We start from the raw sequence: 8,202 nt of genomic DNA, 5'->3' as shown, positions 1-8,202 counted from the left end.
TTGCAGCTCTTAAGGAAAAAAATATAAAAATGTTTGATCCTCACTGCCCCTTTAAACTAGCTGTAGTGCTAACTCTACCCCTTTGTAGGATGCACTTTTAGGCAGATCCCATAAGGCTGATGATCATGCACAGGTAATAAAAAGATCATTAGCCACATTTAGTCATAAAAATAGTCTCACTTTGTAATTAAGTGTTCAGTTAATTATAAATATCAAAATTCCATAACCTTATTCAGTTAGGAACAGGTCCTCAATACAGTCCTGCCTCACTTTTTTTAATATGGAATGCTTCATGAATTTGCATGTAATCCTTGCACAGGGGCCATGCTAATTTTCTCTGCATCATTCCAATTTTAGTATATGTGCTGCTGAAGTGAGCACCCTGCTTTACTTTGGGGGTATTATCCTGTTCTTCATCTTTATTTTCTCTACTTTAAATTCTTCTTATTTTCCTCACATTTCTACCTACAATGGACAGACTATAAATCATGAAAAATGTTATTTCAATGTCAGATTTTCTTTCTGTTTAAATCTATGACATATTCCTAACATCAGTTATTATTTCAGGCAGAGCTTTTTTCTGTTTGTGAATATTGTTGAGAAATATTACAACTGGAGCCACCCAAGTTAACTGCTCTTGATTTTGAAAATGTTTCCACTGTGGCTGGCAGCTTAGGATACTTCTCTCGGTTTTTATTCCAAGGCTGGGTCACATTCTAAAACCAGGCAATAACTTTAGGAAGAATTTATTAAGGAACCCAGGCATATTTCCTCATGTAAAATGTACACAATCCATTTTAGTTTTTAAATCATTGTTTTACTCTTCAGTTTTTACATTTGGTGAATGAACAGTTTGACGTCCATGGCCTCACTATATATTTGTTAGAATTTTTTTTTCAGATTCAAGTTTTTTACTTCACTATGACCCACATTCTGGGAGTCAGTTTTTATTTTCCAAATGGTTGAGTTATTATTTACCATTTTTACCACAAGTCTTTGTTTTTGAAGAAATAAATCATTTTTGACTCCTTGCTGAGAACATTTCTTTTCTCCTCAGAAGTATACACTATCTAGATCATGGTGTTTATCTTTCCTAACTTTTCTATTTCATCACATATGTATGGATCCACGAACAATGTATTATATATTTTTGTTTTTCAAGCTTCATAAAAGGGATGCAATATCATTTGTGTTTTTCTGAAATTTTACTTCTTTCTTCCCCTCCCTCCCCTCCTTCCTTCCTTATTGATGTGTTAGGGATCAAAACCAGGGCCTCATGCATACTAAGAAAATTAATTTAAAAAAACAGTATTAATAGCACATACACATTATAATCCTGACTCATTATACATGAGGACTTCTTCATTTTAACCTCTGATAAATACTTCATTAATGAGATACATAATTTATTGATCTATTGTTTTTTTTTTTTTTTTTTTACACAGGCAGTATACGACTTCTAATTTTTCATGACAATGTTACATTATAAAATCATGCAACTCTTTCCCCCTTTTTTTCTAGTATATTTCTGTAAAATTCAGAGTTAATGTTAAAGTATAAACATCCTTTAATTATTTCAAAGCTTGTCGAATTACCTTTATTCGTGTCTGCCATTTTACACCATCATGGCAGGATGAGTTCTTTTAATTTTCTGAATACTGATTGTTTTCTAACATACTTTAAAATTTTTGGCAATCTTTGGAGTATTATGTTTTATGCCATTCCTAAATCATTAATAAATTAGTATGTGTGTATGTGTATGTGAGTTTATGTATAATTTTGAGTTTCATATTTTGAATACTAATCATTGGCCACCATTTTATGTTGTAAGATGTAAGTCCAATTATTTGGTTTCTGTGACATGAGTGTTAGTTCCTAGAGATCTCAAATTGTTCTGACTTGTTCTGCTGAAATAAAAAAGTTACTTGCACAGGACTGACTTTGGCTGAGGTATAAACTACACTAACTACTAGTGTTGTATGAGGGGTAAAAATTTGCTCCCAGGATGTAGGCTCTCTATGAGTCTGAGGAGTTCTGTGATGATTTGTATATCTGCATTATTCATTGATAGTGAGACTGATGTTTTGCACCTGGTCTTAGAAAAGTGGAGGCTCTGCATCTAGGGCTGCTTATGCAGCAGGAACATACCTACACTGACCATCAAAGCATAAGAGTTCCTGACTAAGATTCCATATCAGGCTCCTTGGTTCAGTGACCTTATATGCAAAGTGATTATTGGCAAGAGAGACAATGTGTTCCTGGTCTAAAAGAAAAGTTACTTCTGCTGTGATCTTTGCAAAGGGAGGCCAATGAGAAATTATTTCTGTTTTAATTTTTTTCTTTTTCTTTTTTATCACAAAATATTAAATGGATTATCAAATTTTAAATATATTAGTAACTGTTATAATTCAATACGTTATAATTTAATAACATTGAACATTTCACTTGAACTGAATACAGTTAGCAAACAAAAGCTCACGATGGGAAAAGTCTTCTCAGCTTAACAAAATATTCTGGTTTATAATAAATATTCCACACAATGTTTTGTTTTGTAGTATATGGTTATATGGTTAAGATTGCTTTCCATGTGGCAAGTAGAAAACAGTTAATTATCTGAAATACTTTTGCAAGACATATTTAAACAATAATGTATGTTACATATGCATATAACATTTTATCAGATTTGCAAGTCATTTAAATTGTAATCAGATTGTTTGCATATTTGTGAGCATGTAGATAACATGTTTCCATATATGGTATATACCCATTTATAAGTTCATATTTATCTAATGGCTTAATTAACTTCATTTGAAATGTTCTTGTGTTGCTAATAAAATTTTCAAATTTAAATATCCTTATTCATTTACTTATTATTTATCTATTCACTTGATAACTGGTTGTTTTGAATATTCCATGATCCAGTAGATCAAAGACTGAAGATTATGGATTAGTCAGATATAGACCATGCCCTCAAGGAGATTATAAACTTATGTGAATATGGGATGAATATATGTCAAGAGGAAATAATGATAGATAACTAAAGTGATTCAGTGGCAGGAGAGCTTGCTTCTAGCAGGGGAAATTGGAGAAATCTTCATGAAATAAGTGACAATTCAAGCTAAAGTTTCACATCTAAGAAGATTTGGAAATATAGATTGAACAAGGAATTTCTGGAGGATAATATTATATCAGTGAAATTATGAGTTTAGAGGAAGCATAAGCTATGGATCCAGAACAAAAATAAATCAATTTGATGACTTTGATTAAGTAAGAATGAGATGTATGGAAACTTGATTGGAAAAGTATAATGGAACCAGATCAAAGTGGACTATACAAGTGTGTCTATAAAATATGGACTAAGTATTAGCATAGGAATAGATATTGATAGTCTTTAAATGGTAGAGTAAAATGTACCATCTCCTGTTTCAGATCAATTAGAAAGTCTTTATCCTGGAGCTTCTGAGATCAATTCAGACAGAAAATATTCTAGAGCTGTGCTGTCCAGTACTGCAGTTTCCAGTCATGTGTGACTACTCAAATTTAAAGTTAATTGAATTTAAATAAATTTCAGTGCCTCAATTGTACTAATTACATTAAAGTGTTCAATAATTATCATACTAGCTACTGTATTGAGCAACACTGATAAAGAATATTTTTATCACTGCAGAAAATCCATTGGATATCATTGACTAGAATAATAGATCTTATCCATCTTATTGATGGCTTTAGCAATGGATGCTGGAGAGGAGAAATGAGATTTACCAGATATTGCTGATGAATTTTTGAAATTTAGTGATAATTTAATTAGAAAGAGACAGGCACCAGAAATGAGCTTTTGGAAAGAGTCTAGGTTAGAAGACTAATATTTATTTATTATTTCATATGTTTGGCAAATAAGAAGATCTCATCAAAATATCCAGGTTAGAGACTTTGGGAATACAAAGAGAAGACTTTTTTTTTTTTTTTTTTTTTTTTTTTTTAAATAACAGCCATTAATGTGGCAGGGAAGTGAAAGGAGTAAAAAAAAATGAGATGTAGAAAGAAGCACTGGATAAAGAAATGGGGAAATAATTTAAGTAAAACACAATAAGCAAGATAGTATATAAGGAAGGAAATGATTTAATGGACTGAATTCTCTATCAAACTTCATTTTGATAAACGCTAGAGTATTCTTGCCATAATAATAAAATGGCTCAAGACAACATTATTTAAAATACAACATGATTTAAAATATCCTTTATTATAATAACAAAATCCTTTTAAATTCAATGTCGTGTTCATAAGTTTGGATGATTTGCCTTCTATAACATTGTTTAATAATATTGATGTTTGCACAATTGTTAACAAATGAATGACAGCTCAGTTCTTTCAGGCACTCTATCTTGTTTTCCTCACTGTCCATTTGAATGTTTTCATACATGCTTTTAAGCCTATTGAAGAAATTACTGAAAGAATTAAATTTATACTTAAAATTTATCTTAACTTTGTCTCTGTTTAAAAAAGGTCAGCAAAATGATTTTCCATTTTTCTTTAGAAAGAAGAACCAAAGATGGTATTTAGCATTAAAAAGGTCCCCCTGGATTTCCAAAGCTCTCTGAAATTATATAACAAATATCCTAAATGTGCTGGTCATCAAATTGTTTATTCTACTGTACAATAGCATAGACTCGCCTGAAAATTCCATTAAGAAACATCTCTAGAGAGTATTTGACCTTGGAACATTAGATTGAAAATATGCTGACAGGCTTCAATGGCCTAGGAATAAGCACTTTGAAACAACAAGTAAAATCATAATTATTTTTGGTCTATGCATTACTTCTATGTTTACCATTTTTAAAAAATTTAGAAGAAAATACAATACATTAAAATACTCATTAGGTAGTGACTTATGGCTATTCCAATGAAAAGCATACTTGATTAAACTTTATCTTGAATATTATTTTCATCTAGTGATATAAGAGCAATTTTTGAAGAATTGGTTATAGTATATCATTCCTGCTCTCTACTTATATTGAAAACTTAAACTTTACTATATTTTATTAAGTTTTTTATTTTTTTTTATTTTTTTTAAATTTAAGTACTATTCAATAATTCACTATTTTATTTTATTTTATTTTTTTTTATTGGTCGTTCATAACATTACATAGTTCTTAATACATCATATTACACGGTTTGATTCAAGTGGATTATGAACTCCCGCTTTTACCCCGTATACAAATTGCTGTATCACATCAGTTACCCTTCCATTGATTGACATATTGCCTTTCTAGTGTCTGATATATTCTGCTGTCTGTCCTATTGTCTACTATCCCCCCTCCCCTCCCCTCCCCTCCCCTCCCCTTTTCTCTCTCTACCCCTTCTACTGTAAATCATTTCTTCCATTTGTATTCTCTTGTCTTACCCCTCCTTTCCTCTTATATGACATTTTGTATAACCCTGAGGATCGCCTTCCATTTCCATGCAATTTCCCTTCTCACTCCCTTTCCCTCCCACCTCTCATCCCTGTTTAATGTAAATATTCTTCTCAAGCTCTTCGTCCCTACCCTGTCCTTGTTTACACCCCTTATATCAAAGGAGTCATTTGGTATTTGTTTTTTAAAGATTGACTAGCTTCACTTAGCATAATCTGCTCTAATGCCATCCATTTTTTATTAAGTTTTTTAAATGCTTTTTTAAATTAAGGAAAACATTTAATTAAAAAACTAAAAGTCATTTCAGAAGAATTGTTTTGTGTTAATCAAATAATGCATAAGTACTTACAAATATGCAGAAATTATATATGTGTAGCATATATATATATATATATATATTCTAAATGTTTTTCAGATTTAAAAAATACAGTTGTTATTCTATATCTGCAGATGCTGCATCTGCAGGTTCTACTTCCAGATTCAATTTATTTTAGATCACAAACACATGAAAACATTTTATCTGTATGGAATATGTGCATATTTTATTTTACTTGTTTTTATCCCCTAAACAATAGAGAAAACAACTCTTTACATATTAAATATGTAACACAAGTATTTACATAGTATTTACATTGTATTTGGAATTATAAGTAACCTGAAGATTATTTAAAGTATACAGAAGAATGTGTGTAGGTTCTACACAATAGTATACTATTTTATATAAGTACTTGAACATCCACATATTTTGGTATGTGCAGAAGGATCCTAAAACCCATCTCCAGTGGATACTGAGGGATGAATGATCTAAATATTCTAATATTGAAAGGTAACATACATAGATTATAGTGGTTACCTGGATATCATTGGCTTTTTTTTTTTTAAGAATTTAACCTTTATTTTTATTTATTTTTATGTGGTACTAAGAATCGAACCCAGTGCCTCACCTGTGCTAGGCAAGTGCTCTACCACTGAGCCACAACCCTAGCCCCTTATAGCTACTTTTTAAAAAGATATTTTCATTAGCTGTTGATGGAACTTTATTTTATTTATTTATTTATATGTGGTGCTGAGAATTAAATCCAGTGCCTCACAGATGCTAGGCAAGCACTCCACCACTGGGCCACAACCCAATCCCTATCATTGGCTTTATTTTCTCATTTTATTTGCCTACTCAAAATTGTTTAAATGAATTATATCAAACTTTCAAAATAAGAAATAATGTGCTTATTTTAACTATAGGAATCTCTTTCTCTTATTTGTACTCTTATTACACAGAATGAGGATATTGTTTAAACTGCTAAAGAAGCATTGTATGTGAAAGGAATTCCTAGTAGAAATCACTCTGAAATTTCACTGTTTTCAAGTTCACAGAGGAGAGGTTATCATTAAACCTGGAAAAAAATTAATAGAATATTCCACATGAATCTGAACAAAGAATTTATTTTTATTTTTTGAATCTTTACAGCAAGGCCAGAGGAGCTTCCCATTTTTTGAACTGGTCTTTGATATAGAGTAGGGAATAAGCAAGTAAAGACAAGTTGATGCTTTGATCAGTACTAACTCAACTTAGTGAAATTGCATATTATGACCCTAAAAAGGTACCATATTTGTACTAGAATTATTTTATTAGAATCTTAGGAATGAGAGGGTGAAAACCACATGAATACCTTTATTCATTTGTTCACCAAGAAGGTCCTAAGTACCTATTATATGTGAGGCACTCCTCTCATCTTTGGAGGTTCAGAAATAACAACTGACACTTAAATTGTAATAGTGCTGTAGAGAAAATAAATTAGCAAAGCATAATTCATGTATTGATAAGTATGCAGAATGAAAAGAGCAAGGGAGATGAATAGGGATTTTCAAGGGATGGAATAATGATTCTAATATTATTAAGTTAATCAAACAAGGTCTCTCTGAGAAGGTATTATTTAATTTAAAACTTGAAAGAGAAGAGAGCAAGAACCATGTGAATATCTTTAGAACATTCCAGGCAAGTACAAAGGAGGTGAAGTTTGGCATTCAGAGATATGTGAGCAGTAAGAACACATTTGATTAACTTAGCCTTTTATCATGGGATAGGATTTCTTCATTTTGACATCATGGACATATTAGGTCAAAGAATTCTTTGTTGTTGAGGTGGTCCTGTGTATTATAGGATGATAATATACTGGGCTCTACCTTCTAGATACCAGTAGCATTCTGCAACAAGTTAAGACAGATAAAAATGTCTTCAGATATTGTCAAATGTTTGCTGGGGAACAAAATTGTCCCAATTAAGAGTGACTGACTTGGAGTCAAGGTAAATAATAATGCATAAATATTATTTTTCTTCAATTTTACAGCCATCATCTGCATGCCCATAAACTGAATAAAAATTTTGGTTCTATTCTTTTGGCTTATTACATATCAGTTTGGAGTTAGGTCAAATGGGAAGAACTTCTTTTCTAGTCCCAACATGATATAAATTTTTTGTAGCCATTTTTCTTATACTCTGCTACATATATTTTCTCAAGTCAGGACCAGAATTCAGAGTCACCAGTGCTCAGTATAGTGCATTAGACTGGTCCTCTTTAATATATATTTATTCATTTCAACAATGCATGCTTTTGAAGTTCATGTAAGCAGTGCAAAAAACATTCGAGTACAGCCAGGACTCTTCCTTCACTCAACCAAGAAACCTTGTTACCCCCTAACATCTTGGGAAACTAAGGGACAACACCCATAGATAAAATGAATATGTAAACAGTGGTACCTCTCACAAAAGATGATTTTTAAAGCTCTAGATGAC

At 31.3% G+C, this 8,202-nt stretch overlaps 1 non-coding gene across 1 annotated transcript; it reads right to left on the bottom strand.

Annotated features, from left to right (window-relative positions):
* Nucleotides 1-274: 274 nt before the first annotated feature.
* LOC113199319 (U6 spliceosomal RNA) lies at nucleotides 275-381 on the bottom strand. The gene has a single exon (XR_003302951.1). It is a non-coding gene; the product is annotated as a U6 spliceosomal RNA (small nuclear RNA).
* Nucleotides 382-8,202: the final 7,821 nt, after the last annotated feature.

Source organism: Urocitellus parryii, chromosome X (assembly GCF_045843805.1).
Source record: "Urocitellus parryii isolate mUroPar1 chromosome X, mUroPar1.hap1, whole genome shotgun sequence".
NCBI classification, from domain to species: Eukaryota; Metazoa; Chordata; class Mammalia; order Rodentia; family Sciuridae; genus Urocitellus; species Urocitellus parryii.
This window is presented reverse-complemented; position numbering and strand designations above follow the sequence as displayed.